At 43.6% G+C, this 9,849-nt stretch overlaps 1 protein-coding gene across 2 annotated transcripts in view; it reads right to left on the minus strand.

Moving 5' to 3' along the window:
- Window positions 1-9,849, minus strand: part of JAK1 (Janus kinase 1) — a 246,721-nt gene that overhangs the window by 163,017 nt on the left and 73,855 nt on the right. The gene's annotated exons all lie outside the window — the stretch shown is intronic.

Consider the following 9,849-nt stretch of genomic DNA (forward strand, 5'->3'; position numbering starts at 1 on the left):
AATTAATTAAATAAAAGGAATTCTTTAAAAAAAAAAAAAAGAGTTGGGGCATTGGTGTCCTATATTCAATGTTGGTTCTGCCCCTCAACCCCACCATGTGTCTTGGACGGAGTGTGCCTTCCACCTCTCCCAGCACTGCTATTCTCATCTGTAAAGTGGGGAGTGTGACACCTACCTCCAAGGACTGTGGGCTTCCCTGGTGGCTGAGAAGATAAAGAATTCGGCTGGAATATGGGAGACCTGGGTTCGATTCCTGGGTCGGGAAGATCCCCTGGAGAAGGGAATGGCAACCCACTCCAGTATTCTGGCCTGGAAAATTCTATGAACAGAGGAGCCTGACGGGCTACAGTCCATTGGGTTGCAAAGAGTTGGACATGACAGAATGACTTTCACACACACACTCAGAGAATTATGTTGAGGTTTAAGTAAGAGAAGGTATGAGAGGCAGCCAGCACAGTGCCTGGCACAGAGCAGGTACCCAGCTTACATAATCAGTTACAGAGAAGTCATGAACACCCACAGAACTCCTCTATGACATTTTCCCCAGTGAACAGCCCATGATTATTTCTCCTTTCTCTATAATACTTCATGAAGTATTTTCATGAGAATACAGTCCAAGCTGTAGCCATTTTATACATACACAAGTTTTGATCAAATAAACTCTAAGCCCTTGGGAAGCAGAAGCAATATTGTGAACTCTTGCCACCCTCAGAGCCTGATGAAGTCACATTTGTAATGAGGTTGGAAAAAACACTTGTTAAACTGAATGGCTGAGAAGCAATTTGGGGCTCTGGGAAATGCAATGGATTTATTGCCGTTAAGACTTAAGTTCTAATCCTTTTCTCACCTGTGCAAGCGTTATGTCATTGAATAAGACACTGTAAGGCAACTCTGATCATCAGATTTTTTTTTAATTTTATATTTTGGCATGTGGCATGTGGGATCTTAGTTCCCCAACCTGGGAGTCTTAGCCACTGGTTTGCCAGGGAAGTCCCTTAGTTTCTAAATTGATATAGTATGTCAGCCTAATTTCAGTGGACTGAATGTCTCCAAGAAATTTATATGTTCAAATCCTAACTTTCATATGATGATATTAGGAGGTAGGGCCTTTGAGAAGTGATTAGGTCATAAGGGTAGAGCCCTCAGAATGGGTTTAGTGCCCTTGTTAAAGGGACTCCAAAGAGTTCTGTCATCCTCATTCCACCACTGGAGGAGACAATGAAAAGGTAGTCCGCAACCAGGAAGAAGGTTCTCACCAGAACCTGATCCTGCTGACACCTTGACCTCAGACAGCCCCAGAACCGTGAGAAATAAATTTCTATTGTTTATAAACCACTCTGTCTTTGGTACTTTGTAATAGCCACCTGAATTAAGACAAGAACCTACCTTCAGGACTGAATTGCAGAGATTCACATGTGACACCACGCATATGAAAGTGCTTGGTAATTTCCAATTTATTTTCTTTATTATAGGGTGGAAATAAGAAGGGGTGCAGGATGTGGAACCTGCTGGGTGTAATCTTTTACAATCAGGCCATTGTCCCAATCAATTAATCAGTTACACCTAAAGTTAATGCTATTTGCAACCTACTGAAAGGATGAGGAGATGGACAGATTTTTAATGGTAAATTCTTAAGTACGCAAAGGCTTATACTCAAAACTCCCATTAGCAATAACACAGGAATTATGCCTTCCAGGCCTACTGAGAGTTGAATGTGATCCATAATCTATCTTACTTAACGTCATCAGTTTCCCCATAGCCCCTTCAAACAATCAGACGCCAGTGAAATGCCATAAGTGGAAATAATAGCATTGATTTAGGAGAATATTGACAGTCTATTTCAATGAAGCTTTCCAACCTGAAAAGCCTATAGATATTTTGAAATCCTGATGTGCCTGTGCACATTGATTTGTTTTTATTTCTTAAAGGAGAAAGGCAATCTTTTAATGTTGAGAAAGTACTAGAAGGGGATAATGAGTGCATGTATGCTAAGTCACTTCAGTCATGTCTGACTCTTTGTGACCCTATGGACTGTAGCCCACCAGGCTTCTCCAGGCAAGAATGAGATTATCCAGGCAAGAATACTGGAGTTATTTGCCAGACTCTTTTCCAAGAAGGGGATAATATATTTATGTAATTATATAAGTACATCAGCTAAAATATTTCCCCCAATACTAGATTTTTTCCCTTTCTTCTTATCATATGAAAACTGATTACATTTGTTGCAACTTTTATAAAGTAAACAATCTTTCATACTATCTTTGGCTTGTGAGAAATGAACAAACCAAAAGAAATTTTAGAATGTTATTGATAACATAAGCACAAATATAATTTCTCTCCAGTTTTTACCCCACATTCCTCCAGTTATCAAATCCTATCACATCTTCCTTTAAACATCTGGTATCTGCTCCTTTCTTTCTTGTGCTATCACGCTCTCACTCTGGCTCTTTTAACGCAGGCCCAGACTGAGACAGCGACTTCCTAAATGGTCTTCCTTTTTTAAATCTCGTGATTTTTCAATCCATTCTACTTCTTCCAAAGTAGAATCTTGCATATTCTACTTTTCACAGGATGTAAAACTTTGAGGGCAGGGACCATGCCCTCTATTTCCTCATATTGTAGACACAGTGATCATATTTCTTGAGCAGAAAAATCTAGACACATGATCTGACAAGTATATTTATAGAGAAAAAAAAGCAGAAATCTAAAATTGGACCCTTTTCTCCAAATTTGTGGTTATGTTATCTAATAGATTCATTCTAACAAAATACCTTCCGCATCATATATATATACATACATGGGTCGATCTCTTAAGAACAGAGATTGTCAACTGGTAGACCAAAGCTCAAATATGACTCATGGTAAGTTTTTTTTGTCTAGCACTTACAAAAATAAATTTGAATTGATTGCTGACATTTAAAAATTGCTAATTTCACATAAAAAAATTGAAGCTTTGAGAAATCTGAAGATCTGAATAGACTGGGTTTTTAGAAATCAACTTTCCAAGATGGGGAAACCTAATAAAGCTGGAAAACCCAAAGCAGACTACACTTTTAGTATATAGATAAACAGGATAAAACCTGCTGCACAGGAAAGGATAGCAATGAAACTTGCCTGTCTGGACCTCAGCACTTGAGAGAAAATATACATAGCCAAGTACCAAGGAGAGTATTGCTATAAATTATCAAAAGATAAATACATATACATATATTTTAACGTGTATATCTTTTGATAATTTATACCTACAAGCTGATTACCCCACAAATGTGTCTGTAGCCCAATTCACTCTACTTTTGTAGTTAAAAACAAGTAGCAATATTTGGAGAAGGCGATGGCACCCTACTCCAGTACTCTTGCCTGGAAAATCCCATGAGCGGAGGAGCCTGGTAGGCTGCAGTCCATGGGGTCACTAAAAGTCGGGCACGACTGAGAGACTTCACTTTCACTTTTCACTTTCATGCATTGGAGAAGGAAATGGCAACCCACTCCAGTGTTCTTGCCTGGAGAATCCCAGGGACGGGGGAGCCTGGTGGGCTGCCGTCTATGGGGTCGCACGGAGTCAGACACGAATGAAGCAACTTGGCAGCAGCAGCAATATGAACTTGGTCCTGGATAAGTAGTTATCCCAAGCAAATACTAAAAGTAAACACAATTCATCTCTGAATGAATGCAACGTCAATCTATATTTCAAAGAACTACTATAGGCAAAATCCACAGAATATGAGTTCAGAGTCAAAATCCATAAAACACCCAAGTAAATGAGGCACAGAGAGTAAAAGGCAACAGAACAGATGACACAGATCAGACCTGCAAAATGCTCAGGTATAGAATGTCAAGACATGGAACATAGAATATTTACTATTGATTCATTCGGATATTTTTGAATACCTCTATTTTCCAGGCAATGTTCTAAACTCTAAGGAGAAAGCAGTTAACAAAATAAATACCCTGGCTCTCAAGACTATTACTACATTTTAGGAGAGACAAGTAACTAAAATATGCAGTATGGCATGCATGCATGTTAAGTCGCTTCAGTCATGTCTGACTCTTTGCAACCCTATGGGCTATAGCCCACCAAGTTCCTCTGTCCATGGGATTTTCCAAGCAGGGAATACTGGAGTGGGTTGCCATGCCCTTCTGCAGGAGATCTTCCCAAGCCAGGGATTGAACCCACATGTCCTGCATTGTAGGTGGATTCTTTCCCGCTGAGCCACTAGGGAAGCCCATGTGGTATGGCAGTTGGTGGGAAAAATTAAAAAAAAAAAAAAACCTAGGGGAGAGATACGAGGTACTACAGTAGAGGCTGTCTCACTGTCCTTAGAGTGACTTGGGGATTAGCTCTGGGTGTGAGGGATGACCCGAGAGTCCTGTTTTTTTGTGTGTGGGTGACATAAACAGGGGACAAAGACACAATGGGATTATGATGATCTCAAGGCAAACATGGTGGTTATTAACCACACAGTGAGCATGGGTGCTATGGAGGAAGAAGGGTCTTCACAAAAGCAGTAGAGTCCTAAGCCTCTCTTTTCACTACTGATAATGCTTATGTGAGCATCAGGAAAGAGATGTGCTTATCTAAAGCACAGGTTATTCCAGGCATCCCTCTTGCTTCTGGCTGATGGAGGTAAAGAAGTCAGGGCAAATTTTGACTTTGTTTCAAGAAAATAAAGTCAATAGAAATGACTGAGAAACTATACAGAATTGACCAACAGAATTTCTAGGAATGAAAAAAAACTGAGAGAAATTTTAAACTCAAGTTCAGAAGGATTCAACACAGCTGAAGAATTAGTAAATTGCAAATTAGATCCTAAAATATTATCCAAATGAGACAGACACAACATATGAAAGAAAGATTGCCAGACTTCGGGAGTAGAATTAGAAGGTATAGGGGAGTTCTCTGGCACTCCAGGGTTAGGATTCTAAGCTTTCATTGCCGAGGGTCAGGGTTCAGTCCCTGGGTAGGGGAATTAAGATCCTGCAAGCTGTATATCTAAAGTAATGAATAAACAAAAGGTCTAATACACATGTAGTCAGAATTCTTTAAGGAGGCAGCAAAAACGAGGGAAAGGAGGGACTCCTCTGGTGGTCCAGAGGCTGGGGCTTTGACTTCCAGTACGCAGCTAGTGGGTGGGTGCAGGTTTGTGGGAAAAAAACCGAGACATGAAAAAACAGAGGCAGTTTTGCGGCCAGTTCAATAAAGACTTTTCTAAATAAAAAAAAAAAGGGAAAGGAAATATTCAAAGAAATAATAGCTGAGAACTTTCCTGAATTGTTGAGAGTCATTAGCTACCTGGTCACAGTAGACACTTGAGTTTTGTTTATAAGTAATAGTTTTTCTTAAACCACCATCTATGAAACATGTTTTTGGACTTACTGAAAGTCTTGAATTTGTTTTTCTGATAGGAAACTGAAGTGATGTCTAGGCATGCACCAGTATTAAAGCCATTCTCTTTAAGGTAAAGAAGGGAAATTTTCTCATGATCAAACTTACTAATGATAACTACATCCCAATCTTAACTGTAATGGACACAATAGTAACTACCAATGGGTTTGGATAATTCTCTGCAGCTTTCATTTCAACATGGTTTTAGAATATTTCCTTTGCAAATTTTTCTATCTTTTGTTTCTTCCCCAGGAATGATTTTGGGGGTCTACTGAAAATAACATCCATCATTGGGTTAAGTGGTGAGATCCAATTTCATCATGACCTCAGAGGCTCCATAAATCCCTTTCTCTGTTTGCTTTGAAAATAAGGTCGAAGCTTTTTAGCATGACACAAGAAGCTATTTCTTAGGCCACCAGGGTTTTGTACAGGAAATTCTCCCTTGTCCTTCTCATTGTGCTTCCCATCCTTTTTCAGTACTCTCCACTAACCTCCTCCCACCTAAAATCTGTCATTCTCAAAAAAGTCTACTGGTCTTTCATGACCCTCTTCAAACTGGACTTCTGGCTACTCAAACTTTCTCTGACAACATTTAGGGCACCTTGTGCTTCAGAGTGTTCATCTCTCTATCCAGGCATGTCTGGCATGTGATAGGTGCTCAATACATTCTTGGTGAATAAATGATATAGAAAATCTGGGAAAACACTGGGTGGGGAAGAGGGGGGAAGCCAAGCTTAAAAGGTCAGTGTAAGGCAATCTTTATCCCTGGTTTCAGAAATACCACTGGTAGGAAATTTACCTAGGTAAATAATTGAGAATGTACTCAAAGATCTAGCTACAAGGCTCATATTTTATTACTCTTTCATTAGCAACATCCTGGGCACAATTTTAAGTCCTTCAACTGGGCTTTGGCTAAATGAATGCATAAAGGAATACTAAATAGCTATTTTAAAACAAGTATGGAAAATATTTAGTGGCATGTCAGGATATTTTATTCAAAGAAAAAAGTTTGTTCAAGGAAAAAAGCAGTGTGTTCAGTCTGATTACATATAATGCCTTACATCAAATTGTCAACAATATTTTCTGGGTATCAGATTCCAATTATTTTTCTTCTTTCTGGTTCTGAAAAAAAAATTCTAAGTTTTCACAATGAGTACTAATAATTTTTATGATTTTTAACAAGGAGGGTTTCTGTTTTTAAAGGACCTTTCATGGTTCTACAACTTCCCTTTGGATCTCCAACTCTACTAAAAGACTATTCATATTCCCAACATTCCAAGGTACCCAAGGGAGAGGGCTGTCCAGACATTTTAGCCTCATTTCATAAAATGGAGCCTTGGAAAGGAAAAACATCTGCTCCAGTGAGTAGTGATTTTAAAACCCAGGCAAACAGAGTGGTCAATTCCCAAGATTTTATGATGTTTTAAGATTTTATGAAGTTAGAAAACTTCCATTAGCCTGTTTCACTTTTCAAGATAGACTCCCCTGAAAATTCTGTGCTAATTCTGAAATGATTTGCCATGGAAGGACTCTATCCCACCCAGGATAGAATCCTAAAGCTAGCATATTCTCTTACTTTAATCTACACTTGCTTGGACATCCACAGCTGGAAACACACATACACACACACACACACACACACACTTCTGGGCTGCAGCTACTCCATTCCACAGCTGGAAACACACACACACACACACACACACACATACACACTTCTGGGCTGCAGCTACTCCATTCCACAGCTGGAAACACACACACACACACACACACACACACATACACACTTCTGGGCTGCAGCTACTCTATTCCACAGCTGGAAACACACACACACACACACACACACACACACTTCTGGGCTGCAGCTACTCCATTCCACAGCTGGACACACACACACACACACACACACACACACACACACACGGGCTGCAGCTACTCCCCAAGTTACCAAAGGGGGCCAGCCCTGGCCAATAGAGAGGCCCAGGAGCTGGGGGTTCCCCTCTCCAGGGGCGCAGGCAGGCTGTGAGCCCAGTGACTCGACTTCCTCCTCTAGCCTTCCCGGAGGTCCCCGCCCACTTCACTGCCACCGGGTCACTGAGGAAGTCACATTCAACTGGCCTCCAGCTGTTCTGAAGCTTCTGAAGGAAAAGCAGGGGGTGCAGGGGTGGCGGGGGGCCAGAGGGTGGGGGGCCCCCGTTGGGGGTGAAATGGAAAGAGCCCTTGTAGGGGCCAAGAGACAAAGCCATAGCTTGGTGTCTGTCACTAATTGAATAGTGACTTGTAAGTGATCATCCGTTGAGTGGATTAAACCTTTCATCTCTCAGAAAAGGGGCTGGCTTAGAATGACTGCGTCCCCACCTCAGTGCTGACGAGGGTGAGTGCCCGTAGGTTCCCGGGGAGCGCTGCAAAAAGTTAGAATTAACATGTGCTGAATTAAGGTGTAAAAAACTCTTTCATGTAATTCTCCAGCAACTCCATATGCTAGGTGTCCCAGATTCCGATACACAGTCTGAAAATAGAGACGCAAGGGCTGAGAAAGGCTTTCCAACCTTTTCCACTTCGTGATATACACGGAAAACATTTTTCTTTTTTAACAGCACAGTAGGGAGAATGTGTGAGCGCCAACCAGAAGCAAACTGCCCCCACCCCCACCCCCCCACCTTAGGAGGAGGGGCTCCGGTTCTCAGTGTACCTGTCCCACCTGTTACCTGTTTTCTGCTCACTGGAATGAAAGCCACGAAGCGCTTGATTCAAGAGAAATAAGATATATCTGATTCAAGTCAGCCCTAGATTTGAGGCGCAGCCCTGCCCTCTTCGACTGAGCAGATCAATAAAGTAACTTGATGTTTTAGACTATTTCCCCACCTCTAAGTGAAGCTCATGATGGTATACGCCACAAAGAGTGACGTGAGTAGTGAATGTGACCAAACGTTTAGCCTCGAGCCCGTACCCACGGACCTCTGAGAAGTGCAGCCCTCGCAGCGCGTCTGCAGCCCCCGCTCCCTGCGCCAAGCCCGGCGCGGGGCTCGGATGAGCTCCGCGCGGCCCCGGGCTGCGCCGGCGCAGGCAGGCGGAGCCCGCGGCCCGGAGGTTCCGGGTTTCAGCGCAGACTTCTGCGTACCCCGCCGGCTGCGTCACCACTCGAAAGGGCAGCCGGGCTGGCGGGGGCGGGGGCGCGGCGCCGCTGGAAGCCCCGGTGCTCTTACGGAAAGTGCGAGCCCGGAGTTCCCAGCCGCGATCGATGCGGCGAGCCGCGTCCCCCGGCGTCGTCTCGGGCGGCAGTTCCCGCTCGCGCTCCGGCCCATCGCAGAGCCCCAGGAAGCGCGCGGCGGTGGCCTCTGCCCGAGAGAGGGGGCGGCCCCCAGGGCGAAGCGAGGCCGGGGCCACCGGAGCTCCGCTGTCCTGACCGCGCCTCGCAGTACCCTGGGGGGAGGTGCGGGGGAGGTGCGGGGAGGGGGCGGTAGTTGGCACTGTGGAAGCCTTCCCCGCTTCTTTCCACCCCCGGACGCCCGCCCGACTCGCCCCATTGCACAATTCGTGCCGTGGAACTGCCGCGTGACTAGGACGGAGCCCAAAGAATGTTTCCCAGGTTTCCCCGGCTGAAAAAGGAGCGGTTGGGTGTCCCGCCCTGTCCCTGAGAGCCCTTTCAATTGCATTTTTTCGGGTGACTGGATTGCCCTTTAAAATGCAGAGGTTGCCCTTTACAAAGAAAAATTCACTAGCCGGCTGGCGTGCCCACTCGGTTGGCGCCGGGTGAAGGAAACTGGCACATTTCTTTTCCTCATGTATAACTTCAGACAGGAAAAGTGTTTGGATCTCCTTGGGGGAGAATTCAGAAGCTGATTTTAAAGTAGGACGGGGAGTGGATACTTCAACGAATTGGAGACAATCTGAAGCTTTCCAAGGGTCATGGAGTTAATCAGCGCTGAAGGCGCATAGTAGGTCCTGAATAAATTAGAGAATGAATGAATATTTGGAGAAGGAATTTAAATGTCTGCCTGTGAACCAATGCTTTCATTTTACAGATGAGGAAATTTATAGTTTACGTGGTTTGCCCAAGGTCACCTACCTAATTAGTGGTGGAAGGCAGGAATAGAAACTGTCTCAACTGGACGACAGAGGATGAGATGGTTGGATGGCATCACCGACTCAATGGACATGACTTTGAGTAAACTCTGGGAGTTGGTGATGGACAGGGAGGTCAGGCGTGCTGCAGTCCAGGGGGTCTCAAAGAGTCAGACATGACTGAGCGACTGAACTGATCAACTGTTTCAACACCAAATACTTGTAATTACCAGATGGGTGTATTTTCCCTCTTTATGAAAGGAAAATGCCTTCTACCATAATTCATATCTGCAAAGTCTTATTCCACACACACTTACTACCCATCTGAAACAAGCAAAACAATCCCCAGATCTAATGTATATAGGCAAATGGTTAAATTTGGAAGTGCCAAAGCAAGATAGGCA

The sequence above is a fragment of the Ovis aries genome, chromosome 1 (assembly GCF_016772045.2).
Source record: "Ovis aries strain OAR_USU_Benz2616 breed Rambouillet chromosome 1, ARS-UI_Ramb_v3.0, whole genome shotgun sequence".
In the NCBI taxonomy this organism is placed as follows: Eukaryota; Metazoa; Chordata; class Mammalia; order Artiodactyla; family Bovidae; genus Ovis; species Ovis aries.